At 52.5% G+C, this 25,399-nt stretch overlaps 1 long non-coding RNA gene across 3 annotated transcripts in view; it reads right to left on the reverse strand.

Annotated features, from left to right (window-relative positions):
• Positions 1-5,833: 5,833 nt before the first annotated feature.
• Positions 5,834-25,399, reverse strand: part of LOC111770358 (uncharacterized) — a 43,773-nt gene continuing 24,207 nt past the window's right edge. The window contains exons 1-3 of one of the 3 annotated variants that reach the window (XR_011432254.1): positions 18,190-18,289; positions 8,684-8,755; positions 5,834-6,122 (exon numbers count right to left, since the gene is read on the reverse strand). This is a non-coding gene — a long non-coding RNA (uncharacterized lncRNA). Of the gene's footprint in view, positions 6,123-8,683; positions 8,756-9,516; positions 9,748-18,189; positions 18,290-25,399 lie in introns of those variants that run through there. The other 2 variants (XR_002803576.2, XR_011432253.1) reach the window with 2 other exon arrangements.

Here is a 25,399-nt window from a genome sequence, read left to right on the forward strand (position 1 = left end):
AGAAAGGAAGAGACATCTGGGAGGGGACCCAGAGCCGTCAGTGACCCTGGGAGAGAGGTTGGGTTCCTTCTCATTTTCTAGACAGTAAATCACTGGCCTAAAGACGCAGAACTAGCGACCGAGGGATCGGGAATTCTCGGCCAGGTCTGGATTCCTCCAAAGCCTTCCGCCTGGTTTCAGGGGCGGTGGCCACTTCTGTAGCTGCTGTCCAAGGGCCTGCACACAAACACTGCCACGCACGCGTGTCCCTCTCCTTGCCCCTGTCTCCCCGAGGAGAGGTGTTTTTGAAGCCGTGTGTTCCCCCCCAGGCCTGCCCCTGGTTCGTGCACCCACACATTAACTGAGCACCTCTAGGTCTCAGATGCTATCCTAGGTACTGGGGACACAGCAGGGTCACACACAACAGAGGACATCTTTGCTGTCAAGAAGGAGGGAAGGGGGTGGACAGACAAAAAAGAATTAAACAGATATAAAAGATAAACCCAGATAGCGGTAAATGCCAAGAAGGAATGAAAGCACAGCAACTGCATGGAGAATGGCTGGCAGCAGAATGGTCTCAGGGACGCCCTCTCGGAGGAGGTGACATTTACACTGATATTAGGGCAGCCATGCAAAGATGGGGGTGGGGACAAGCCCAAAGTAGGGCCGTGTGCCCGGGACAGCCCCAGCTCACGCATGTTGTCCTGGTGTCATTCTTGTATAGTTCCTCCTTTCACGGTCAAGAGCGGCCCATTTGGAAGATATGACACACAATAAGGCACTGAATTTATTCTAAGTGCTGCGGGAAGCCATTAGAGGAAATGGTGATTGATGTCTTGAAAGGATCTCGCTGGCTGCTTCCTGAAGAATAACTGAGAGGGACAGGAGGGCAGCAGAGCCCAGCCAGGGGGCTGCGGCCACCCAGGCGTGCTGTGATGTCCCCTTTCCCTAGATTCCAGTGGAGGAGTTAAAGAGTGGAGGAGAGGGTTTATGAAGGACCTCAAGGATCACCCCACCCGCCCACCTGGACTCAGCCAGCCCGGGCATTTCTGAGACGACCCTCAGAGCTCACGTTCCCACTGTCTGTTTTCAGAGCCCAGACACAGTGGGATGGGCCAGCCCCCTGCCTCTGTCCCACCTGCATCCAGCCCCTCCCAGGCCTGGCCCGCTAGCCCAGCACGGCCGAGCCCACCCTCCTCCCTGCAGGAAGCTGGCTGGCAGTGGCTGCTGCGTGACCTTGGGCCACAAAGTCCAGCGTTTGCAAAGTCAAAGTGAGTCACTTCCTCCCCAGGGCCTCCCCCTGAGCGGGCAGCTTTGGCAGCTCCCCGCCCCCTCGCCGGCGGCCGGGCTGGCGCTGGCAGGGACGCCCTCCGCATGCTAAGTGCTCGTGCCTGAGCTGGCCGCCCCGGAGGCTCATTTGTCACCCACTGCTGACTCAGCACTTCTGGGGAAGGCTTTTCCCTCCGCCTCAGAGTAGGAGGCCGGGAAATGAGGCAGCCGTGGCTTCCCCTTGCCTTCCCTCCAGGATGTTTGTGTGGGTGTCTGCGGGCGAGGGGATCTATCTGTGTCTCTGTGTCTGAGTGTGTGTTCGTGCCTGAGTGAGTGCTGTCGTGTGAGTGTCTGTGCATATGAGTCTGAGTGTCACTGGGTCTGTGTATGTCTTTCGTGTGTGGCTGAGTTTGTGTGTTTGTGTCTTTTATGTGTCTACCTGTCCTGTGGGTCTGTATATGTCTGTCAGTGTCAGCCTGTGTCGTGTGTGTTGTATATCTGTGTGTGTCTGGGTGTTGTCTATCTGTGTGTGTGTTTGTCTAGGTATTGGATATATGTGTGAATGTTATCTATGTGTGTGTGTTGTACATCTGTGTGTGTTGTCTTTCCCTGTGTGTGTGTTGTGTATCCATGTGTTGTGTATCTCTGTGTGCGTGTTGCGTATCTGTGTGTTGTCTGTGTTTGTGTTGTATATCTCTGTGCATGCTGTGTGTGTGTTGTATGTGTCTGTGTTCTATCTGTGTGTGTGTGCCTACGTGTTGTATATCTATGTGTGTTGTCTATCTGTGTATGTGTTGTGTGTGTATGTGTGTGCTTCCCCATCACACTGCAGGCCTTTCCCCTCCTCTCTCCCACAGTCGCAGCCCCTCCCCTCCCCCTCACCTTCCCTCCCCTGGTAGCCCCAGCTCCCACCCACGCCGTCTGTCCTCTAAACCCAGGGCCTCGGGGATGAGAGCACGGGCTCTGGAATCAGACAGATCTAGCTCACCACCTTGGCTCTGCACTACAGCTGAGTGACCTTGATTGAGGACACCTGCCTCTTCTGAGCCTCAGTTTCCTCACTTATAAAGTGGGAGTGACCGTGTCTCCCTGACAGAGAGAACCTCGTGAGGCAGGCTGCCTGTTGCACGCTGCGAAGGCGGCCTGTTATTTCTCCTTAAAGCGGTCGGCGCAGTGTCAGGCATGCAGCCAGGGGCTAAGGAACAGCACTCAAGGCAAAAGCACTGCAAGGCCTTCTCCTTGGCGGCAGGGGAGGGGGTGTGGGAGCCAGTGACCTGGATTGGGAGCCGGGCAGGAGCTGTTTGCATGACAGCTACTGCAAGGGAACACAAGTGGTGACCTGATTCAGTGCCGCCTTGGGCAGCCAAGGAAACAAGGAAGGAAGTCGTAGGCAAGGGGCTCAGAGCGGCTCTGCCAGCCCTGCCCTTTGCCAGACCCCGCGCTGCTGACACTCCCAGTGACAGCACACCTCCTCCCTCCCCCACCCCAGAGCAGCCCTCCTGCTTTATCCTGGGAGACACTCACACATATTAGTTTGGATTTTCTAAACAACCCTGTGAAGGAGATTCTTAGCATCCCCATTTTGTAACTGGGAAAACTGAGGCTCTGGGAGGTTAAGTTCCAAGGTCACAGGGCTGACACAGGCAGAGAGAACCCTGTATTCCAACTCTTAGTCCAGTACTCCCTGGATGTCTACACCACCCATCCTCTTCCTGCACACGCACACATGCACCAGCACATACCCCAGGGGGCCCTCCCTCCCTGTCACAGGCAGAGCTCCCATACACACCAGCAAGACACCCTCCCTAGCACCAGCTCCTGTAGCAAATTCTTCCCAGGGCCAGCCAAGCCCTGCTCCCCTTTGCTGAAGGGAAGACTTCCTTCCGAAGGGTTAGTATTTATCATCTTAGGGCCCGCGGTGTGGATACCCACTCCATCCTTTTGCTATGTCTAGCAGGAGACAGGCAGACCAGCTTGGGGTGGGGACACAGGGCACTTCCCCCACTGGCAGGGAGCCTGGGGCCGGCAGTGCCACACTGCAGCATTGCTGCCTAGGCCTGGTCCGGGGTTCACAGGGTAGGGGGTGGAACCAGCCAGAGTGGGTTTGGAGGGCAGGAGACCCCTCTGCTGCTAACTAGCTATGTGGACTTGGGCAAGTCACTACCCGTCTCTGGGCCTGAGTGTCCACATCCATGAAACAGAGGTTGCTTCCAGGTTCCTTCCAGCTCACACACAGTCCCAGATGCTACAAGACGTCCATCATGGCCAGGTCTAGGGTATCAGATGCTACCAAAGACCTAGACACCGGGGGGTGGGGTGGGGGGGGGACTCCACCACTGCTGCACCTGCCCCAGCCCTGCCTCCCAGCTCTCCCTGGGAAAACAGCAGACAACGGGGCAGTGTGGGCAGAAGGAACCAGCAGGAGGGGTCTGGGTGTCTGGAGATGGGACCCAGAAAAAGCCCAAAGTACAAGGCGGAACTAGAGAGCTTCTTTCACTCCTGATTGGCCCTTCCAGCTCCAGGGAATCCAGGACCAAGCTGGAGACAGGACGCTGGCTTCTCTGCTCAGCCGGGGCCTGGATCTGTAGGTGAGGCCAGAAGTCATTTCCCGTTTTGGGGCCTGTGACTCTTGGGGAGAGAAGGGATGATAAGCATCTCTGGCCTTCCTGATTCACAGGGTTATCCGAGCATGAGGTGGGGCCCACTGCAAAGCAGACATGCCCATTTCTGTCCAGACGCAATACGGGCGGGCAGTGGGCGGCTGCAGCCTGTCCTTACATGGGGCTGAAGGGGCCCAGCCACCCAGTGACTCACTCACTTACCCAGCCAGCTGAAACGTGGGCCCCACCCTTCCCTTCTCCTGCTACCCACAGAGCCCCTCCACATAGCGCTCTTGTCACACTGAGACTAAGGTAGAGAAAGACATTTCCAAAGGTTGGCGGATGGCAACCGGGAAATAAACAGAAGGCCATGTGATCATTTAATTAACCAACTCCGGAACCCGCCTAGCTCTGGGCTTCCTGCTGTGTGATTTTATTAACCCCTTATTGTTTAAGTTGCTTCAGTTAAGTATTTGATTCTTGTGGTATTCCCAAAGTCCAAAGCAGCCACCGGATATGAAGCTGGTGGGCCTCCTGGGATGTTGTCTTTCTCTCAGACAGTCTGCCAGTAAGAGGGTCCTTGTACCTGTCCTGGAGATCCCCGAGGGTCCAGGGGGATCAGAGGAAGTCGGATCGGAACAGATGTGTTAACCTGATGATGATGGTGACGTTTAGGACTATAGGTCTGGTGTATGGCACATTAGTAGGGACAACGTAGAGGGAGGAACTCATCAGGAAAATTGGGGCCAAATTCCAGCTGTCAGGAGTTGAAGACCCAGCAGTGAAGAATCAACTCCCCCAGGGCAGTGTTCTTTCCAATTATGGGTGAGACCCATTAGTGGGTCATGAAATCAATTTAGTGGATGTGCCCAGAATTTTTTTTAAAAAAGAAATGGAATGAAAATATAAGCATAGGTTATATACGGTAAAAAAGAACATAGAGTTTTGTAAAGCTTTTGTTTCAGTGTATGTATGTAAACGCTCGTCTGAGTAATGGGTTGAGATGGGTCGTGGTTTTAAAAGTTTGAAAGACACTGCTCTAGAAAACAAAGGAGTGGAGCCCAAAGTGTATATGTGGGGCAGGGGTCTCGTTGTACTAACATGATTCCAGTATCTCCAGGAGTGTCTGTGGGGAAACAGTTGATGTCCACTTTCCTGAGTGCGGAATGAGGCATCCCCTTGACACGGAAATGTCTCCAATCCCTTTGCGACTTTCTTTAGCAGGAGGGGAGGGATGGTGGCTTCTGTCCAGATCCCCATCTCTGCAATGTTTTCATGTTTCCCAAAAACCTCCACGGGGCAAATCCGTCAAAATTTTGGAGAGAAGATCATTTGCTGAGCCTTCCAAGGGGCAAGCGCCACCGTGTCCCCATTCCCCATGCTAAGAACACAGGGAGAGGCAGAAGCCAGCTGAGAAGTCAGGAAAAGCAGCTTTGGCCCCTGGGGAAGGCCTTCCTCAGAGGCCTTCCCCTCCCATTTCCACTATTTGGCAGAATCTTGAATGCAGTGGGGCGGGACAGAGAAAAAACTAGAAAGCTCAGCTTCTACCACCAGGGCCGGAAGCCCCACTGTGGCCCCAGCCGGTGGTTAGCCCCTGTTTGTCATTTTGCAAATCTGGTCTACCCACCTCCGGTGAAAACTCCCAGCCTCACCCCAGGGGGCAATGACTAATTACAAAACACATTTTCTCTCTTTTTCATTCGCTCTCCCTGCCCACAGCTCCCCGCCTACCCTAACGTCCTGCACCAGCCGCCAGCTCCCTTGCTAGACCGGGTTGAATGAACTCTTGGCCCGGCCTCTCCTCCCCAGACTGCACCCTCTGGGGTTCTTTCCTGCCCCCCCCCCACCTCAGCTTTACTTTCACTTTCTAGTTGCTCTCACTTCTGTCAGCTTCTTACCCTGAAGCTCAGAGCCCTTGCCCTTCCTCAAGGTGCGGGCATTGCTGAAGCCCTGGGCCGCACCCAATTAGTCAGGTCTTGATCCAGTGACAGTCAACATATTTATGCAACACATTCTGTTCCAGGTTTCAAGCATGCAGTGATAGCAAGGGAAGCAAGGTTCTGACACATTGCAGCTTCTAGAAGCCTGGGTGATACACAGAGAGGCAGTCAAGCGATTAAAAACGGTGGACAAAGTCTTCACAGCTTGATGCATGGTGCTGGAGAGGCACATGGAGAGGGGCAGCTAAGCCAGCCCCGGGCAGCCGGGGAGAGCTCCTTGCAGGGAGAAGAGACTCCACGGAGGCCTGAGGGATGACTGGGAGTTGGCCATTAGCTAGGATAAGAAAGGAAATAGTCTTTTTAGGCCAAGGGAACAGCCTGTGAGTGGTGCCATCTTTGGCGAGGCTGATGGGAGCCCACAGAGTAGGGGGTGGTGCAAGGAGCAGGGGTCCCCAAAGGCAGGAAGAGGCCAGATCCAAAAGGACCTTGAAAGCCTGCTAAGCCATTTGGATTCTGTCCTGAGGGTGATGGGGTGCCATTGATGGGTCTTAACTCAGAGTGACAAGCACAGAAAATGGAGCTGGAGGGCAAGGCCGGACGTGGGAGATCAGGCAGGAGGTGCTAGTGGCAATGAGAAGAAGTGGATGGACATGTGCCATATTTAAGATGCAGGGTCGATGAGATGTGGAGGTTAGGGAAAGGAAGCAGGCTGGAAGGATGACCCACAGTTTCTGCACGAATGGTGGTCCTCTCTGTTCTTCTCTGTGCAGGAGGAAGAGGTTGGAGGTGCAGAGTGGGGAGCAGGGATGACAAGGGGGAATTCTAGGTGCCTGCAGGACACCAGGCCATTGGTTACGGTGCTCTGGGCCCCTGAACCGGGGCTTGGGGCAGAGTTCTAGACTAGTCACCACCTGCACGCAGAGGTAACAGAAGGCAGGGTGAGGTGCAGAGTGAGAAGATGTGAGCATGTGACGGCCTGCAGTAGAGAAGCCACTGGCAGAGGATGACACCAGCAAAGGACCAGAGAAGGGGCAGCAGGAGAGGGGGGAGGACCACTCAGAGGGTGGGTTGGAGGAAACCGATGCTTCAAGGAGGAGGATGTGGTCAACGGTGTGACTGTGGCGTGCTGCTGAGAGGGCAGGTAAGATGAGGCCAGAGAAGCTTCTAGAAGACTGAGGATGTTTGAGAGTGATAGTGAGAGCAGTTTCGGTGGTGGTGGCTGAGGGAGAGCGACAAAAAGCAGTCTGGTTTTGAGCCTGGGGAGTAGCGGGCGAGAGAGGAGCGGCCTGAGGCCAGGCCAGCTCACAGGGTCTCGTGGGCCCCAAACCTCCTCTTCACCTCTCAGTAAAGTGTTATTTACATTTCTTAAGAGATTATTTCTTATTTTGCGCCCAAACCTGTGACCCTGTAGATTCCACTCACTGTTCTGGGGCTATTTCTGGAGACCACACGGAACATGACTGTCCCTCCCCCTCCCACTCAAGAGCCAGACCAGGAGGCGCTTACAAGAGCACTCGTGCCTCCCTCCTGCCTCGCTCAGTCTCCTCTTCCCACATTAAACCCTCCCATTTCTTTCCATCCTTCTTCCTCCATTCTCAGGCCCATTTCTGCCGCCGTGACTCTCCTCTGACCGCGGCCCAGTTTGTCGGCCCTTAGGGACGTGCCCAGATCTGAACACTGCCCACCTGGTGTGTTCAGCCAGCATGCAACTTGAGACTATCACCTCCCTCTTTCTAGATGCCATTTTCTGCTCAGGCTGCCTCTCCCATGGCTACCCTACCCACAATCATAGAACTAACTCTAAGACTGGAAGAGAACCTGAGATTCTTTAAGACCTAGAGTAGAGTTCAAGGTGCTCATTTTACAGATAAACAAACTGAGGACAGCCAAGGCCACGGAGCTAATGACTGGCAGATGAACGATTCGATGCAACGGGCATGGCCAGCAATGGTCCAGGGTAAGCACGTAGTTGTGGTTGCGATGACAGCGGCGGTGGTGACAGAGTGTGGGAAAGCAACAATCCAAGAGCTGTCAGTGGGATCGTGTATCACTAGGAATGTTTTGGAAAGTATCCAAAAGAATTCTATCCTACAAAAACATAGGGCTGTTTACAGATAAATGTTTAAGGATGCTGCATCAGAGATAGCTAATTATCCCGTAATATATTTTCTCCCCTTCTTCTTTTGGCAACAGAACCCCCAACTTTTAGTGGGGCACCTTCTGCTCAGTATCAAGATTACCTTTTCCAGCCTCTCTCGTAGGTAGGTGTGGCCACGTGACCAAGTTCTGGCCAGTGGGTGTGAGCAAAAGTGATGTGCAACTCCTGGGTCACGCACTTCGAGGTAAGGAGCATTCTGTGTTCCCTCTCCCCGTTCCAATGGCTGGAATGTGGACCCAGAGGATATGGGGTTGAGTCATCTTCAACCATGTAGACAAGGGCAACAAGATAAAAGGAATCTGCATTCCTGACAAAGCAGAGCTTCCCTGTCAACCTCAAACAGCTTACACACCTACCGCAACCTGAGCGATAACCTCCATCTGATTGAAGCGCCTGTTATTGTGGGTCTTTGTTGAAGCAACTGAACTGTGTCCTAACTAATACAGATGTTCATTTCAACATTATTCATAGGTTGTTTCTTTTAATGGAAACACCTAAATGTCCATCAAAGAGAGAGTGAGCCACACTAACTCTGTACAACTAAGGACGTGAAGTCATTAAAAAAAGAACGAAATAGATGTATGTACACTGACCTGGAACGACGTCCTGAGACAACATTAACATGAAAAAGGCAAGCGGCAGGAGAGTGTAGAAGATACTGGGGTTTGCTGGGTTTCCAGGAACAAGTCACTTCCTCCCTCTCCTGGAGAAGCTGCCAGTGACGCATTTGCCCTTACCTTGGACGGTGTGGTCTGTGGATGGAGGTCCAGAACTGTGGTAGCCTTTTTCCAGGAGAGAAGACTCCAGAGCTGCCGAGGGGGGGAGGGGAGCAAACACTGAAGGGAGTCTATCAAGAAAGGCAATAGACATCAAAAGACAGAAAAGAGGGGCCAGCCTGGTGGCACAGTGGTTAAGTTCGCACTTTCCGCTTCAGTGGCCCGAGGTTCACCCATTCAGATCCCAGATGCGGACCTTTGCACCACTTGGCAAGCCATGCTGCGGCAGGCGTCCCACATATACAGTAGAGGAAGATGGGCACGGATGTTAGTGCAGGGCCAGTCTTCCTCAGCAAAAAGAGGAGGATTTGTGGCAGATGTTAGCTCAGGGCTAATCTTCCTCTAAAAAAACCAAAAAGACAGAAAAGAGAGAGAGCCAGGTCTGAGGGGACACTGAGTAGCTGGAACAAGTCTTAACTGAAGTCAGCATTGTATCTAGACTCGTGCTGTTACTGAGCTTCAAACTCCATGTTGTTTGTTGGTTTAAGTCCGTTTTAGCTAGGTTTTCTTTCGCTTTAAAAAGAAGATTCCTTAAAAGGGTCTTTATCATAGCTTTATTTATAAGCAAAATATTACAAAATCTAAGTTTCCTTAAAAAAAGATTAGTTAAGGAAGCGATGATGGTACTTCTAACCATGAAATACAATGTAGCCAAAATTTTTTTAAAAACACACTAGATGTAGTGATATGAAAAGATCTGGCCAAGACATATCGTTAAGTGAAAATAAGAAACGCAGAGGATTAGGGAAAGTATGCTTCTGTTTGTGTGAGGACAAAATACTGTATAAACTTACATGTTTCTAAAGATGCTTGAAATATCTCTTGAAAGATACTCAAGAAATTGATAACAGTGGGGCCCTGACTAGCAAGGAAACTGAGGCGAGAAGGAGGCTTATTTTTCACTGCATCCCTTTTTTCCTTTTCGAGTTTTAAGCTATGTGTATGTGATATCAGTTCAAAACATGTTGGCTGAAAAAATTTGAAAAGAAGATGACTCCTAAATGATAGAGTATGTGCCCGGGAATATTTCTAACTGTCACATGCACACAGAAGGTCTGGAATGACTGTTAATAGCAGTTACCCCAAGGGAAAGGAACTGGGGGGGGGAGGGGTGTGTGTGCACAGCGGGGGATGGTTTACCAACTGGAAACTCACTCCACTAACATTTATTGCAAGGCGCTGTTCTCACCTTTACAAGTACCCGTGCATTTCATCCTTCCCCAAGGAGCTGAGGAAGATCAGCTCCATCACCTCGATTTAACAGACAAGGAAATGGAGGCTGAGAGGGGCCCCGTCACCAGCTCGGAAATCAGCAGCTAGTGAGCGGTGGGGCTGGGATTTGAGCTGAGGCAGTTTAAGGCCTTACCCATGGCATTATCCAGCCCTTCTGGCTTCCTAGGTGGGGCTGCTGGGTCCCAGGCACTGCACTGGCATGGCAAAGCCCCTTCCTGCCCTTCTTGTCACTGAGCCCCTTCCCACGACCACTGCAAGGGCGGCAGCCCCAGCCTGTGTCTCTGTCTTTCTCCTTGCACGTTGCTGACAGAGACCACTCCTCTCTGCCTCCCCACTTTCTCTCATCTGGAAAACAGGAAACTGGAGGCTCCTGGGGGCCCCACAGACTGCATTTTGTTCAAGCTCTGTTCACAGGCCCCATTTACATTGGGAAATGCGTAAAGGGTCAATAATACCAAGTGCCGATGAGGTTACGAGCAAGAGTGTGCTCTGGTGGGACTGCAGCGCTTGGGGGTGGTGGGGCAATTGGATAAAATCCCTCCCATTTAGGAAGGCACATACTCTTAGAGCTACCCATCCCACTTTTAGGACAGTGTCCTGCAGAAATGCTTGAGCAAGTGTGCTGACTGCAGCATGCACATGGCTGGGATAGGCTGTGGAATACTACGCAGCTGTCAAAAGGACTAAAGGAGAACAGAGGTTGTTCGTGGCGTACTGTTTAAAAAACAAGTTGCAAAATAATATGTAGACTATAACCCTTTTTTTAAAAAAAAAAACAATGTGTATAGAAAACATGTATAGAAAATGATCTGAAAGTTGTGTGTCACTTAACATGGGGATATGTTCTGAGAAATGTGTCAGGCGATTTCGTCATTGTGCAAACGTCAGAGTGTACTTATGATGAGGATTTTTAGGCTGGTTACTTTTAAAACTGCAGCTGAGAAGCAGGCTCCGAGGAGCAGAGTTTGCTTGCCCTTTGTTGGGAGGCATTTACATTTGCGGGGGAAACCCCCATCTGTGGGGATGCCTCCCTCTCTGTGCCAGGAGGAAGGGAGATGACCTTGTCTCTAGAAACTCTTAATCAATGCCAAAGGCAAGAACTTAAGTTGGTTACTGTCTGGCAACCTCATGTAACTGATTTAGGGTGGTGGCTTCTGGCCTTTACTTAATCCGATTTGATTCTTATGTAAAAGTTGTGGGACCACCCCATGGCCAGACCCCACCTGCACTGATACCATTTTAACTTTTTTACATGTTCTTCCCTTTGTCTTGTAAAGAGATGGCTCACATACCTATGCCTTAAAATTAGCCTTACTCTCCACCCATGTTGGCAGCAGAAGCCGCGGCGGCAGCAGCTCCTCCTGCCCGCGGGCCCTGTCCCCACGCAGCAGCCTGACTGCCCGCGGGCCCTGTCCCCACACAGCAGCCTGACTGCCCATGGGCCCTGTCCCCACGCAGCAGCCTGACTGCCCATGGGCCCTGTCCCCACGCAGCAGCCTGACTGCCCATGGGTCCTGTCCCCACACAGCAGCCTGACTGCCCATGGGTCCTGTCCCCACGCAGCAGCCTGACTGCCCATGGGTCCTGTCCCCACGCTATTCCACACTATTCTCTGAATAAAAGAGCACTACCGCCAGACCTTGAGAGTCCAAGAAATCTTTCCATCGACTCCTCGGCTCACCGACCCCGCATCATTTCCACAAACCTAGGTGGTACAGCCTACCACACACCTAGGCTGCATGGTGCTAATCTTATAGGACCCCCACCCTGCGTGCAGTCCGTTCTTGGCCAGAACGTTGTTACGTGGTACAGGACTGTACAGCAAAATGATGATAGTGGGAAGTAGAATTAAGGAGGAAATGGGAGGAGAGGAAGACATTCCATTGTTTTTATCTGTATGCTTCAATATTGCCCAAATTTTTATGATAAGAATATCTTAGTTTTGTAATTAAAGTTTAGAAAATGTCGGTAATTAACAAGTGAACTTTTCACGGCCCGAGCGTCAGCTTGCCAGCTGGCCCTTCTCTCTCATCTCCCCATGCCTCCCGCACCCAGTCTAGGCTACTCCTTCTACCACTTGCTATCTTTGGACCTCAGACTCCTGAGCTGGCTGCAAGACTGCAGACCCCCTCCGAACCACACTCCCTCCGCCCTCCCTAACCGCGGCTCCCCAGCATCTCCACCCGGCTGCTGTCCGCTCCTGCGGGAGGTAGGCAGGAGTCCCCGTGGCTCATGCCTGCCACAGAAGGAGAAGCGGCTGTGGTGCTATGGATGCCCAGGACTGCAGGACACGTCAGCCTCTAGAGAGGGGGCCCGGCCCTTCCCCGGAGAACGTATGTCTTCCTCTCCTTCCTGGACACACCCCTTGCAGTCAAAGCATTTGCTAAGAATTGGGTGGCACTCCAGGGATGGTCTCGTCCAACGGTCTCATGCTGCAGGTGAGAACGCCGCATCCAGGGCAAGCCTTCGCCGCCTGCGTCTCTCCAGGTGCAGTCCCTTAGCAATGTCAGAGTCTGCACGCCCACTCACGATAACTGCTCAACAGAGGAACTCCATCAGGCCAGCTGCCATCTGTGTCAGTGCTGCTCAGCCATGAGGGCACATTGGGATCACCTGGGGAGATTTGCAAACTACTGAAACCTGGGTCCCACCCCAGTGGCTCTGATTTATCGTAACTGGGGAGCAGCCTGAGTGCTGGGAGTTTGGTACTCCCTATGTGTTTCCAGCGTGCAGCCATGGCTGAGAACCGCTAGCTGATACGATGTGGGTGTGTGCGTGCACATGCGCTCACGTATGCTTGCTACATACATATATAACCCATGCATGGAAACCTATACACACACGCATGGACATGCAAAGCTGGCTTTCCCGATACCCAGAGTCACAACTGCTGCTGAGGTCACCCACAAAGCAGGATGCCCAAAAAAAAAGGGAGAGAAAAAACATTTTAGAATGTGATATTTAAAAATTGAGAAGGGGAAAATCAGAAGCTTTACCTGTTTTTTGATGTGGTTTTTCTTGTATGACATGTAGGGGGAAAAATCCCCACAAGCCTTTGCAGTCTGGGCCCTGCAAGAAGGCTGTTGGCCCAAAATCGTGCAGCCGGTTTCCTGGTTGAAACGGCCAGTCCCTCTGAGGGACGGATGGGGCAAGGCTTCACTGGGCTGCCCAGGTACAAGTCTTTAGCAGCCAGAGCCCTGGCACTGGGCTGGGGTCAGAGGGGCCCAGAGAGAGCCATGTTCCCAGGCCTCCAGGAGCTCCAGGCCCTGTCCCACTCCCTTAGGAATGATGTGACCAAAGGAACTGCACTCCGATACCAGCGGTGGCCCCAGGTATTTGGGGCTCCAGCCTCAGGGCAAGGTGTGCACATGTATGAGATATACACGTGGGCCTGCCTGAAGTAGAGGAGAGTGGGCCAACTTCAAGGTCATTTTCAAATCTAAGTTTGATGAGTCAAGTGTACAGAGTAAATCCAAAGGAAGTCCTATGAGGTTTGGTTGGTTTTCATGTGAGCAATCAGGGAAGGCTTCCTGGGGGAGGTGAAATTTGAACTGTTCTTTGAAAGATGAGCAGGATTTGAGAGAGAAAGAGAAAGAAGATAGAGCTGCCCCATTCCTTTTCTCCTCCATCTTCTCCTCCTTGACCTCAGAGAATTTGGCTCCGCCTCAGGCACCCTCTGTAGACTTCGGGGGACAAAAGACCTGAGAGTAGCCTGGGAAGGAGGCAGAAGGTCCCCACCTCTCACCGCCCTCCCTCTCAGTGGATATCAGCCCCACAACTGAGCGTCCACCTCTGGATCTGCTGGGCTCAGAAGACTGAGGAGCAACAGTCTTCTGCAGAAACCCCAAGGCCCACCCCGCTATGGTCAGAGCTCCAGGTCAAAGCTGGGCCTTCCCTGTAAGCCCTTGGAGCCAAGATCTCAACCTGGAATTGCCTCAGAAAGACCTGGAGAGCTCAGAAATATCCAAAGGCCAGGAGCCCACCCCCACACCTGCAGACTCTGACCATCCCGATGGGGCTGGTGCCTTGTGAAGGGTTTTCCAGGGCTGCTGATGGCCTCCAGGACTGAGAACCGTGGCCAGTGCCCAAAGGTAGGGAAGAGAGGAAGGAAGGCACCATGGAAGGGAGGGGGCCGGGAGGGACAGCTGCCCAGGAGAAAAGCCCAGAGGCTCTGGGACAGGTGGAGGACGAGGCCCAGCCAAGAACGGGCTCCATAAGAAACACACGTTCAGTGAGCGGCACTGAATCCTCCCTCTGTTCCTCAGTCTCAAGCGGTGGGACCACGGACAACTGTTCACCACCAACCAACCGAGGCAGAAACACACAAAGGCCCCCAAGGAGGGCCTCCTGTTTTCTATAGTCAGTGCCTCTGTGAGAGCAAAGACGTTATCTCATTTGTTCACTGTCTCCCCAGCGCCTGGTACATAGCAGGTGCTCAATAAATATGTTAATGAAATGACTGAATGAACTTTAAATGCCAGCCCTTCCCTCTGCCAGGACTGTCATTGTGGGTTTCTTATACAGAACAGGGGTTCAATAGTGGTGCTGAGGAGAGCTTTGGGAAGATGGAGAAAGAAGGATGTTTGGTTGGGTTCCCTCTCCATCCTTCCACCAGCTTGGCTTCCTCAGGATTTTGGAAGCTGGATGCAAGGGAAGGGGGTGCAGTTGACTGCCTACAACTGTCCTTCCAAATCAGAAGATTGGAGGAGGGAGGGGAGTGGAGAGAGGAGCAAGCAGAGAAGAATGTGCTGGGAGCACGCAGTGGCTGCTGGCAGCCACTTAGGGCTTGATCAGTCCAGAGAAAAAGAGGCGAGGCTGGGGAAGGTCCCCATGTGGTCCCCGAGCTCCCAGGCATCTTACTCCAGAGCCTTGGTGGAGAGGCCCCAAGGCCCCACTGCTCTGCGTGCCACACCCATGCAGGACCCACCCCAGGCACATCCACTCGGCCCTGGCAACACTTACCCCTCAGGTGGCAGGAGCACAGGGTCAGCCTGGTCTAAGCTGCAGGGGGTCTGACATTCCCACACGTCCTGACTTTCATGTGACCAGGGAACCAGGCAAAGAAAGGGTTACTGAGGATTTTATCCAGGACTAACACGGCCTGTCAAATGTTTTCCAGAACAAGAAGAAACTATATGTGCTGTTTTGCAGAAACTGATGTCCCCGTTTTGCAGATGTTGCTATCTTGCAGAGAAATTAACACACTCGCTTGCAGCAAGACCCCTGCAAAATGTTCCAGCGCCAAGCGTCCTAAAGTTACCTTAAGCTCATTAGCATCTTAAATTCTCCTCCTCTGGGAGGGTCCCAGCCCTCATTTTCAGATCAGGGGGTGTACACAGTGGCATGTTTACCTGCTACCCACACGCCCTGAGCGAGCACAGTTGTTACACAGCTGTTACCAATAGACCTGTTATCCTCTGCTCTGTTGTGGATGAAGTCTCTGTGGGCACTGAGCCGGGAGAGACATTGCGTTGGGGAAACATCCCAGGTGTTCTCCATTGCCTGTGCAGGCAATAAAGCTTTTCTCCACCCACTTCTGCCTTGGCTGTGCTTAGAGAGGTGAACCCATTGAGTTCGGTTACATTCACACCTCAGCCTCCAACCATCCCTAACACACACACACTCACCAGCAAACATCCCAGCCAAACTCCCATCCTGCCTAGAGGGTCCTGGCTACCTCAGGTGATGAGGACAACTCAACGTTAGGGGTGGCTCTGCCAGCCGCACACCTCAAGGTCCATGGGGTTGCTGGTGTGGAGGAGGCGCTGGCATGGACAGCCTCTCGGCCCCAGAGCCTTTTCTGGTCAGGGCAGCATGCTGCTGAGGAGACCTGGCTGCATGCCAGGCTGTGTGCCACCCTGACCTGTGTCCAGGGCCACCGCTGCATGGTCACAGACTGTTGGAGTTGGAAAGGCCCCTCATTTCACAGGCAGAGATGCTGTGGCCCCGCAGTCGGTGAGTACAGCACCGGGGCTCAGACCTGGCTGCCCGCCTTCTGGAGAAGGGCTCCTGTAGCAGCCCTGCTCAGGGCTTTTCACCTGGAGCCCTGGGGAGGGAGGGCCAGGTACAGGCCTGGCACGTGTGTTGCTGGAACAGTTTTCTGGAGCAACATGTGAATCCATCAACAGGCCTCCTGTGCCCCCGCCCAGCCTGATAACTCTCACAACCCTCTCTCCTCTCCCCAAGGTCTCTGCATCAAAACCAGTGGGCTGCTTGACTAAAATGCAGATTCCTGAGCCCCATTCCGACTTTGCCAAATCAGAATGTCTGGGGGTAGAGCCCAGAAGTCTGCTTTTTCATCTAGTGCCCTTCAGCCCCACGCCCTCCACAACTACCCTCCAGGAGTTCCCCAAATGTGGCTGCTGTGCAGGTCCACACCCATCCTCCAGAGAGTCTGCTCCAGGATGGCGGAGGTGGGGCCTGGGAATCTGCATTTCCCCCCAAGCATCCTCACCGACTCTTGGGAGACACTGCTTCACCATTCGGGGTGAGGTTCCTAATGAAGGACCCTTGGAGGGGTCCACACCTGAGCCTGGGTGACAGTAGCTAAAGACTGTAGAGGACAATCTTCCTGGGATGGGGTCCGCAGCTTTTACCTATTCCTAGACAGGTCCCTGACCCCAAATAGGATAGGAACAAGGAGTATTGGTCCTAGAGTGATATATGGAGAGGAGGGAGCCCAGAGGGGGTGCCCCTTTGGGTCAGATGTGGCTGGAGGCCTGGATTTGAACCTCCCCCTTACCCAGTCCTGACACCCCCGTCCTGCCTGAAGACTGAGCCGAGGCCTGGACTCCCACAGTCGCTGCGTCCAATCCAGCCACCCGACCCTGTCTCCCGCTACCCTCTCCTCCTCCTCCTCCTCCCCTCCCCTCCCCCATCGATTTCCTTAGGATGCAGCCATGCAAGGGATGGAGATTTCAAAGGCAAACCCATGATTGTGTTGTCATCACTCAGCTTTGGCCTTGGGTGCCCCGGCCCTCCTTCCAGGGAGGGGAACTGTGTGTAAGTCTGTGTGGGGGTGGGCGTGGGGGGGACACGTGGCTCTGATACTGGAGACCCAGACCCAGTCGGGTTAATCTTTTCCTGCTCAGAGCCAGCCCTGCCTCCCAGCACACACTCACCTCTCCAGCTGCCACACTCCCTATAGGAGTGACTTCAGAGTGGGGTGAGGGGTGTGTGGAGAGGCAGTGGGGGGAAAGGAAAGCACCTCTCTGCAGGCATTTCTCTTCCCACAATTGGTGTCTCTACCCCAATAAGAGATGACCGCATTCTATCGCCTGTGGGTGCCTGCTGTGGAAAGCTGGGTGGGTTAGTGGCTCAGTTATGCGTGTGTGTGTGTGTGTGTGCGTGCCCACACGTGTGCATACAAATGCAAATGCGAGCATGGCTTGGGTGTGCTCACAGGCACCGAAGGTACAGCCTCCAGAACGCAGGGCCTGTGGGCACAGGCCTGGTGGCAGCTTCATCAGGTGGCAGTATATTTAAGCTCTATTTAAGCCGTATTTGTGTGTCCTAAGCAGGGTGCATGGTGTACCAGGCCCTCTGGCCAGGAGTTCATTTTAAAGTCATCTTTTTTTTTCTTTTGCTCAGGAAGATTCGTCCTGAGCTAACATCCATGCCAGTCTTCCTCTATTTTTAGTATGTGGGCCACCAGCACAGCAGGGCCGCTAACAGAGCGGAGTAGGTCCGCGCCCAGGAACCAAACCCAGGTCGCTGAAGCAGAGTGCACTGAACTTAACCACTAGGCCACTGGGGCTGGCCCCAAAGCCGTCTTTATTTATTTTTTTTGTTTGTTTGTTTGTTTTGGAGGAAGATTAGCCCTCAGCTAACTACTGCCAGTCCTCCTCTTTTTGCTGAGGAAGCCTGGCTCTGAGCTAACATCCGTGCCCATCTTCCTCTAGTTTATACGTGGGACGCCTACCACAGCATGGCTGCCAAGCAGTGCCATGTCCGCACCCGGGATCCGAACCAGCGAACCCCGGGCCACCGAGAAGCGGAACGTGAGAACTTAACCGCTGCGCCACCGGGCCGGCCCCCCAAAGCCGTCTTTAATGAGCACATCAGCCTCGCCATTCCTGGCACTTGAGCCCACTCCCCCCCACACCGGAAACAAGGGCCTTGACCCCCCAGGAAGAGCAGGCTGGAGTACTGCCCTTGCCATTTCATCCCACCTGGGACCCCAGGCCTGTCTGAGCACTGGGAGGTGTTTTCTTGTCACCTGCAGCCCCTCTCACCTGTGAGGATCTGGTAGCTGTGTGTCTGGTCTGTCCGTGAGCTCAAGGCTGGGGCAGAGAAGAGGGGAGGGTGCAGGCCAGAGGTGGTGCTGGCCAGAGGTTGCCCAGGACTGCCCCTGGAGCCATCCAGCTGGCCACTGGCCAAGCTGGAGTTAACCCCTCCCTGCCCAGGGCCGGATTCTGCCCACCATGGACACCCCCGCCCCATCTCTCCTCCCCCAGGCGTGGGGACTAATGAAAGCTTTACTTCGCAGGATCTCTTCTTGCTGACTCTTCTAACCGTCTGCTTACCAGCGAGATACCCTCTAATCACAGACCACAGATACGCCCCAGAGGACAAGCTGGGCCCTGGCTGAGACACACTTCCAAGTGGCCATGGTCATTGCTTCATTGCTGGAAGCCCCCATCCCATCCCACCTCACCCACTCCTCCCACAGGGGGCTGTCCCTGTCGGATCACCATGGTGTCCCAGTTCCCTGCACAGGGCCTGCCAGGGAACCATCGCCGTTGGAGAATAGCCCTTTGGACACCCCTCCGGCTCCACCCCTCCCCACCTTTTGCCCAAGATTCAGACTCAGCAGGTTTGGGTAGGGCCTGAGTCCCTAAAAGCGTCCAAGTGGGTCTGCAGCCCGGCTGGCCCCACCCACCTGCATGCTGAGGTGTGGGGTTCCAAGGCTATCCCCCGAGGTGTCTGCATTCCAGAAGCAAGGATGGATGGCCAGGAGTGGAATTTCAGATAGTAAGTGCAGTGGTTATGAACCTGCGCTCAAGAAGTTCAAATTCCTGATCTTGACCTTGGGCAAGTCCTTAACCTGCTTGAGCCTCAGTGTCATCTGTGGAATGGGGAAGTAATAGCATCCACCTTGCAGAGTTGCCGTGATAATTAAGTGAGTATCTGGCACCTAATGTATGTAAGTGTGAACAGTTATTATAATCTGTGCTATTTCTAGGACAGAAATCTGTTTAGAGGTGGAAATGTCTTTTAGTCCCTCTGAAATCATCTCAAAGGTGCTTTCCTCGTCTCATGAAAGGCCAGCTCAGCTGCCTGGCCGCAACGTGGACTTTCAGAGACCAGGTGGACCCTATGTCTGATCTGGATTAGACCATCAGGGCCTTTGAAATGTCAATGAGGGTTGTGTTTTGACACTGCCAGTTCAAAGGGAAGCATTAGGAAGCAGTGTTTCCCCTGGGAAGCGGGCAGGAAAGCCCTGAGGTTGGGGGCAGGGTCAGCAGGGCAGGTGGCCGCTGGTCATCAAACCTCTACTAGGAGAGTTGGAGAAACCTGTGACATCACCAAGTCCAAGCCCCCCATTGTACAGATGGAGAAAGTGAGGGCGTCACCCTCTGGTGAGGATGCACATCCACTGAGAATCGGTGCCCTAGGAGGTTCCGTGCAGCTGCGGGGCATGTGTAGGGGCAGTGAAGGTGGGATGGTGAAGCCCTTTATGCCGTAGAAGGCACCATGGTGGGGCCCAGGGCTAGTCAGACAGAGCTGGGGGGCAGGGCCCATGCCTGGGGTCAAGCCCTGACCCATAACCTCTGCCTGGCCCTTCCTTAACGGGGCAGGCCAACCTAGGCTGACCCCGAGGGAATATGATGAAGAGTGGCTGTGACGGCCCAGAGGGCCCCTGGAGGCCAGTTCTGCAGCATCCGCCCCTGTTCTGTGCCCTCTTTTGGAACGTATTTGTGCTGCCCCAATTTCTAAGAATTCAGAAACTCCTTCAGGGACCAAACTCATCCCGAGAATAAAAACTCAATTCAGTTCTCCACTAAAACCATTTCTTCTTTTGAAACGCTTTATACAGATGTTGGATTCCAGGAGATTCAGGTTTGAATCCCCATTCCACTACTTACTGTTAAAAACAACATTGAACAAACCTTGACTCTTAGAGCCTCAGTTTCCCCATCTGTAAAGTAGGGAGAGTCATCTCTGCTTTGCAGTCTTGCTGAGAAGATTAAATTAATTCAGCCACTCATTCAACACATTTTTCCTGAGCACCTACTATGTGCCAGACATCGATGACACAGCAATGAATACACGAGAGAGAGACAGCAGCATGTGCTCATGGGGCCTTCAGAGTGATATCAACCAATAGTGACCACAATATCTATGCGACCAACTGCGTTGAGTGTTACAGAGGAAAGTACTTGTGAGGAAGTCGTGTGGGCTCCGTTTTGAAGGATAACTAGGTGTGATCTATTTCATTGAATCTAAAACACGATTGTTGACACTATTATTTTAGATAACACTCAGAAAGAAAAACTCTGCCCATTAACTGCGACACAGAGCCTTCTCACCCTTAGAAATGTTATTTTGTGCTTCCTGAAAGAACTCTTTTAGACTTTATTCAGCCCCAGAGGAGTTTCCTATCTCCCACTCAGTTTAAAACAAAGAAGGGTCTGTAATGGCAGAGATCAGGATGCGGTAAAATCTAAGGGAAAGCCACCTTGCCCTGCAGCAAGCGTGCCTCGTGGAAAACCCTGAGTCGGCAGCAGATAGGGTCCCAGGCTCCGGTTCAGTGGAAAGGGGACACAGGACAAGAGGACGAGTGGACCCGGCAGAGGAAGGGACAGGAGGGGTGGGAGGGGTCCTGGCGGAGAGCTGGCTGCTGGACTCAGCTTTGAGTTGAGTGAAAAAGTGGCTAGAAGGAAAAGAGCCAGATGCCACATCAGGGGACTGTTGACACCACAGTCTATAAAATGCATCCTGTTGTCAGAGATTTAAAAGATGCATCTTCCCCAGAAGCACAGAGTACCCCACTTCCCAGATCTTGGTTTCTAAATACCATTCTCCACTAAAAGGAACCAGGGCACTTTGGGAAACAGCCAATTCCAGGGCTGGCTCGGAGAAAGTGCAAGACCCTGGAACATCTTGTTGTGCCAGAAAGTGATGTGCTGAAAAAAAAATAATAATGGGGATGTGTCAGTAGGAATGGGAGCCAGCTTAAAGGGATTTCTACTGGACAAACCTGGCAAAAATTGAGCACTGAAATAAATAATGAGATAGATTATAACCCAAAGAATAAAATAAGAATCCACGAGTCCATCCTGATATAAATAAATAACTGAATAAAGAAATGAATGGGGAAGAAAGGAATGCTCTTTTTTTTTTTTTTCTGCTTTTTCTTTCCCAAATCCCCCCAGTACATAGTTGCATATTTTCAGTTGTGGGTCCTTCTAGTTGTGGCATGTGGGACACCACCTCAGCATGGCCTGATGAGCGGTGTCATGTCTGCGCCCAGGATCCGAACCAGCGAAACCCTGGGACACCGAAGCAGAGCGCATGAACTTAACCACTCAGCCACGGGGCTGGCCCATGAATGCTCTTTCTTAACAAAGAATGCTAAGGAACAAATGTAGGAAAAAGGATGGAATTAAAAAATCCTTTGTCAATCACCCTAATATTAATTGTTTTAGGCAAAAATCATAAATGGATGCTACAGCTAGTGGGTGATAAGGAGCAAGATATTTAAATAGTACAGACAGCAGAAAATTTATCTTCTTGTGCAATAAAGGACATTAGTAGGACAACGGGGGATGTTGGAATAATGTGTGTAGATCAGACAATAGAGCTGTAGCCATACTAATTTTCTGATTTTGATAAGTGTACTGTGGTTATTATAAGAGAGTGTCCGTTTTAAGAAATACACACGGAAGTATTTAGGGATAAAGGGACATGTCGGTCACCTACTTTCAAACAGTCCAGGAAAAAAAAAAGTGTGCACACACATATGTACATAAAGAAACAGAAAAAGGATTGATAAAATGGCGGCATGGTGATAACTGTTTAACAGCATTTTCTAGGGGAAAAAAAGCCCTGATTACCAATTTCTGTGGTGTAAACACTGTGCCTGCATGGCCACGTTCAAGCTAGAGCATAAAGTCCCTGAATAGGGAGTTGAGAAGAGAGACACACAAATGGCTCTAGTATCCAGCACACCAGCACAAAAGAAACATGGTAAAACGCTAACATTTGGGATTATTTGGAATATGGGAATTATTTGCACCTTTTTTCTTTTTGCAACTTTTATGTAGTCTGATTATTTCAGAGTAAAAAGTTGGGTTTTTGAAAGTGTACATTTCACAAGGGATAAAATACAGAAAATGGCCTGGGGAAAGATAGCAAATGAGTATTGCAGGTAGAGGCACCCGCATGTGTAAAAACCCTGAGGCTTTTGCACAATTCATTTGAAAATAAAAATAAAAACCACAGAATGCCTGAGCGTTGGGGGACAGCGGCCAAAGGCAAAGTGAACTAAGAGGTGGCCAGGACTTGGGGGGGCGGGGGGCGGCGCTGTAGGTCATATTGAGGGTTTGGCCCTGGTGATAACAGCAGGGAGGAGCCATCAAAATGCTTTAAGCAGTGGGTGGGGGGAATATGGCTTTATTTGCGTTTATCACTCTGGCCCTGGGCTGACCCTCAATAAACGTTGGCCATTAATACTGCCTCGTCTGCTCCACTCTCTGCTGTCACTTCCCCTAGGGGCCTTTTTGCTCAATTGGAGTTGACAGCAGGCGGCCCCATACCTACAGGCTGCCAAGTTGACTTCCAGAGCATCCAGGCCCAGCCCCGCCTTCTCCCCTCGCCCCACACGGATCACTCTCTGTGCACACAGACCGGGCCCCTTCTCCATCAGTTTCCTTCTGTCTGTCTTGGTTTCTAGTCTGGGAGTCCTGGAGAGGTTTGAGTTCAAGGTGGAATGAATGGGCTGTTTGATGGGATCTCCCAGGGCAACCTCCAGGCTTGGTACAGTTTGAGTGGCTCTGGGCTTCCTTTTTTCCAGATGAATCACTGCTCTGTGTGTCTGCGGCTGTGCCCTCCCCCTGACATGCCCTAGGGCCCTGCAGAAACAGGAGCGGACTGGATCTGTGCACGGAGCAGCTCTCTCTGTGACCGGCATTAACTGTAGCACACCCTGTGCCAAGAATCCTGCCAGGCTGTACCGTGCCTTCCTCATCGGACCCTTACAGCAGCGCAGTGAGCGCACACACCATTACATCCATTTTGCAGGAGAGCCAGCTGAGGCTAAAAGGTTTACTGGAGAGTTCAAATTCACACAACTGACCCAAAGATTCAACCCAGGCCCGCTGACCCCTGAAGCCTGCACTTGTGCCCATAGCACCTCCCTGCCTCTTCTGGGGGCTCCTGGGCATCCGCATTATGGGCATCCGGGTCACGTGGCAGGGGAGCTGGGTGTCACTGAGGGCCCCACTGCGCCAGGAAGGGGTTAATTCCGATGCCCTTGGCTAGCTGGGTTTGGTGAGGCCAGTTGCTGTGGCAACAGCGTGGCTGTGGGGAGAGGCAGGCCAGCACAGCAGGATCTTCTGAATCACTGGATGCACAGCTCATATGTTTATTCTGTGGTGAACTCCTTTCAGTGTCCTCTGGGACTGCACGTGGCCACCAGGAGCAGCTGTGCAGGGTGAGGGTGAAGGCAGGGGCCCCTGAGTAGGCAAAGTCAGGAGGCCCTGGCTCTGGGGCTGCCCCTCACCCAGGATGCTTCATCAGCACTGGTCTGAGAGCCGTTCCCACCAGGAAGACCCAGGGCTTCTGCTTCTAGGTCCCAGCTCCCAGCTCCCCGGACTAGGTGGAAACCAGGAAAAAACACAGATTTGGGGCCAGAAGGAGTTAACTGATCATTGATTTATTCCTTCTTTTACCAGACATTTATTGCTTGCCCACGATACTAGCTCCTGTGACCTGGGCTTGTACCTGGAAGCCAGAAGGGCTCTGCACTCATGGAGCTGCCCTTCCAGTGGGCCGGAGGGCCCCTCCACATGCTTTCTGTGTCACCTTGGGCAAGTCCCTTTCCCTTTCTGAGTTCATCTGAAAAATGGGGCCCATATTGCCCACATTGCAGGGATGCTGTGTGGAAGAGATGATATATTTGAAGCATTTACCTGGGTACCCAGCACACAGTAGGGCTAAATCTGCAGTTATGACACAAACGCCTGTAGGCCGCTCACCTTCCTCTCCAGCCTCAGAAGGAGTCAGGTGATGATCAAATTTGCAAATGAGGAGCCCCAGGCTCTGGACTCTGGGGGCACCGGGAGGCAAAATCTCAATACTGACCCCGTTAGAGACCTGCTCTTCTATCTCCGTATGTGTGACCTTGGCTCGGCTTCGTTCGGTCTGCCCGTTTGTAATGCAGGGGGCGATCCTCCAACACTTACAGGAGGGGATGTCCCTGAGCTGATGGGAGCACCACAGCGGGCACAGGACCATTCCTTTCCACCCTCTGAGCCACCCAAGGTCAGAAGAGCCCGAGGCCATTTCCCTTAGGCATGATAAGACCCCAGACCTGGCCTCCCACTCCAGCCTGACCAGTTTTTTGCCTACAGTACGGACCTCAGCAGCTCTCAGTTGATTCGATTCAAGTTTGGTTTTCTAAGCCGAGCTCCCCTAGCCAAGGAGAAAGCCCCCCTACAAACGCCCATCCAGGACGCTGCCCTCCCTGCGCCCTATTTATCATATATCTCATCCCCCGGCAGCCCGGTGCTGGTGTGCCCTGGAGGTATGAAGCAAGAGCTTGAGGATGCGACCCTCCCCTCTGCCCACCAGGCCTGTTCTCATGAAAGGACCTCTGAGGTCCTCGAGCCCGGCCCTGGAACCACCCTCTGCAGCCTCAGCTCAGGGCAGGCCTGGTGTGGACAGGGAAGTTCAGCTAGGCTGATTACAGATAAGAGCAGCATGCAGACCAAACCCACACTTAGGGAACCAGCGAAGAAGGAGAAAAACCTTTAAGAGTGTCATATTTGGTGTTTAAAAAAATAGAAAGCTTCAAAGTAGTCATCATAGGAAAATGCAAAATGTTGAAGGGCTTCCTCACATTTATTTTGTGGCTTAGTATGGATTTTATTTTGTCCTGTCGATGGGGGTGGAGCTGGCCTAATCTTTTTGGAGCTTAATCAAGGCCTGAGAAATGGAAGTGGGGCTCACAGTCTGTGGGGTCCCCTCAAGTCTGTCCCTGGAGGACAGAGAGGGAAGATGTTTTCCTCCTGCTTCTGTCTGACACCAAAGAAGGTGACATTAAGCTTGGTTGGAGGTGCTGCTAATGAGTTATCCAGGATTTTCTTCTCCTCTCTCCAATCTTGAATTTCCTTCTCCTCGGCTGGGGGTCAGGGTACACATTTATACCAGGACAGAGCTTACAGAGCAGATCGTAGCTGTCATTTGTTGGTGAAATTCCTTCTAGAAGGTCAGTGGCCT

Source organism: Equus caballus, chromosome 24 (genome assembly GCF_041296265.1).
Source record: "Equus caballus isolate H_3958 breed thoroughbred chromosome 24, TB-T2T, whole genome shotgun sequence".
Taxonomy (NCBI): domain Eukaryota; kingdom Metazoa; phylum Chordata; class Mammalia; order Perissodactyla; family Equidae; genus Equus; species Equus caballus.